The sequence below is a fragment of the Orbicella faveolata genome, unplaced genomic scaffold (genome assembly GCF_042242905.1).
Source record: "Orbicella faveolata isolate gen_17 unplaced genomic scaffold, um_ofav_v1 contig_1, whole genome shotgun sequence".
NCBI classification, from domain to species: Eukaryota; Metazoa; Cnidaria; class Anthozoa; order Scleractinia; family Merulinidae; genus Orbicella; species Orbicella faveolata.
This window is the reverse complement of record NW_028301536.1, coordinates 24772501-24775000: the sequence shown is the minus strand read 5'-3', so window position 1 is coordinate 24775000 and position 2500 is coordinate 24772501. Positions and strand designations below refer to the sequence as shown.

At 37.1% G+C, this 2500-nt stretch overlaps 2 non-coding genes across 2 annotated transcripts; one reads left to right on the top strand and one right to left on the bottom strand.

The window, feature by feature from the left end:
• Window positions 1–377: 377 nt before the first annotated feature.
• Window positions 378–459, bottom strand: Trnas-uga (transfer RNA serine (anticodon UGA)). Its single transcript has one exon. It is a non-coding gene; the product is annotated as a tRNA-Ser (tRNA).
• Window positions 460–1758: 1299 nt separating this feature from the next.
• Window positions 1759–1840, top strand: Trnas-cga (transfer RNA serine (anticodon CGA)). The gene has a single exon. It is a non-coding gene; the product is annotated as a tRNA-Ser (tRNA).
• The last annotated feature ends 660 nt before the right edge of the window (window positions 1841–2500 follow it).

The following is a 2500-nucleotide window of genomic DNA, read 5'->3' as shown; positions in this document are numbered from 1 at the left end:
ATCGGTTACGCGGCTAAATGTCAATCAAAAGGTATTTACGAAATCAAACGTCAATCAAATGCTAATTGTTCATATATTAACGGAACAGTGGGAAAAGCTTGAGGTTTTATTTAAAATAGAAAGCATAGCCAAAACTTAAAACAAATTCTCTCGAAATGCCAATGAATATATTTGCGTTTAATTCTTATACTCCTGGGAAAGACCGCAGAGAAAAGCTATGACTTTCTCTAACTGACTTCCACCTTTCTGGTCAGTGACAGAGTGTAGCATAATTTTACCGTCAAAGTTTTCTTCGAACTGTTAATGCCGATATTTGGGAGAAAAAAACATCTGGCATCCGTTACTGCTTCTTAAAATTTGCGAAAAAAAGGAGCTGACGCTGCAAGCAGGATTCGAACCTACGCAGAGAGACCCCATTGGATTTCAAGTCCAACGCCTTAACCACTCGGCCATCGCAGCTTACGACACTAATAGTGGCTAGGAAAACAATAGTTTCAGGCACTACATTGCAAAGTTTTGCGAGGTATAGAAGATTCAGATTAAAACTGAGCTAGTTTTGCGCATATATCAGTGATAGAACGCATTTTCACCATCCAGAAATTTAAGATGATGTATCAACTAGTACAAAACATGAGCACGATAGCCCTAAAGCACAAGACATTTACCCCTTACATTTATCGCCTTAATGCACATTTCAAAGGCGTTTAAACTGCTTAACAACCGCCGCTATGTTATCAAGTATTTCACTGTAACATGTCCAAATTTGAAGCAAATCAAGGTATAGTTTCATATTCTTATTGATTTCCCAGTTCGATCCCCAATTTTTTTCCTCTGTTTTATTTGGTACAAGCTGTTAGCCAAAAGATATATTAATTACAATAGGTTAATCAACTGCTGTTTAATTGTTGTAGTGAATGCCATAGCAATTTGAGTTTGGAATTACGGAGACTGGTTCGAGTCCGGTGACGTCATTGTAAAGATGATAAGAGCCATGCTGGAGGCTGTTGTCAATAAAGAGTATAAAACCAAAATAATTTTCTGAATCACTTGCAATTTTGTTGACAAAAGAGTAGAAGACTGTCCAGAGGTTTGAACAAGATCTTTCTTTTGCTTTACCAGGATTTCTCTCAGGGCGTGATCTTTCCTTCAGCTTCCTGAGAAGTCTTTGCAAGCTCTGTACCGTAAAAAAATGGTTCCGTCCCATTTAAATTCCCAGAACACTTTGAATTATTATTTGAGCACTTTTCTAGTTTGATATTAACGACAACCTTACGGTTGTTGAGCAAGCACTTTGTTATATCCTCATCGTCAAGTTCCTTTCATAATCAGATGAAAACATTACAGTTGAACATCGAACTCTCAGTCTCTCCGCTATTTCAAACTCAGATCTTTTATCCCTGTGGGTACCTTTTCATTCAATAAATATCGGTTATTTAGAGCCCCCCGCCTACTCAAAATACAGCATTTTTCTTTTCCCTTGATAATTCAACTGTATTTTAAAGATAAACTTACTTTCAGGGTACTTCAACATTTTCGTCTTCATTGTCATTCTTATGAATCGTTAAACATAGCGATGAAAACTGCATGGCTGATCAGTCGAAGAGTATTGCACTTAATTATTTGTACTTCACATACATTAGTATTACTGATCCCGCATTTTAGTCACCTTGTCCTTTTCTTGATAAACTATTTAATATTACTAAGAGAAAATACGTTGCTTAGATATTTAAAGGATTTCTCTATACCCTTCTAATAGCAGCTGCGATGGCCGAGTGGTTAAGGCGTTGGACTCGAAATCCAATGGGGTCTCCCCGCGCAGGTTCGAATCCTGCTCGCAGCGTTACTTTTGGAAAGATTTTTAAAAAGTTTACGCTATTTTTTCAGCCTCGAAACAGCGTATTGTTCACAAGAGGCGTCATCTAAATTGCAAAATGTTTAACTTAAAATGCAGCAGGCTGCATATTATGAAACACAAAAGTCGTCTACGACATTAAAGGGCAGTTTGTAGCAGTGATGCCCCAAATTACTTTGCATCTTGTACGTGCGTGTGTAGTTGTCATCTTGGTGTGATAAGGCGGTATTTAACGAGCAACAGGTACAAATGGTCTACGTTAATATTATCATTTTCTCAATGACTTGTTTTCAAGATTCCTAGTTTATAATTTATAAACAGACATGAATAAAGTTCTTCCATAAATTCACTTAAATTTTCATACGTATTTGTAATGGTTCGTAAGGGAAACGAATCTGCCATCGATGATCACGTGACTGGCAAATCAAACACATTTCTTTCAATGAAAACTCACTTACTTTCGAGTCTTCTGTTCGGTGTTTCCATGATGGCAGTTAAATGACTCAGTGTTAATAAAATAGCTTAGATTCTCGCTGACACTTTTCTCTTCGAAAACTAGCTACTCTGTCAGAGGTTAAAAAACAAGAAACTTTAATTAGGTAGTCCATGGGCCAGGACCCTGAAAAGAGCCATTTAGTACCAAAACGA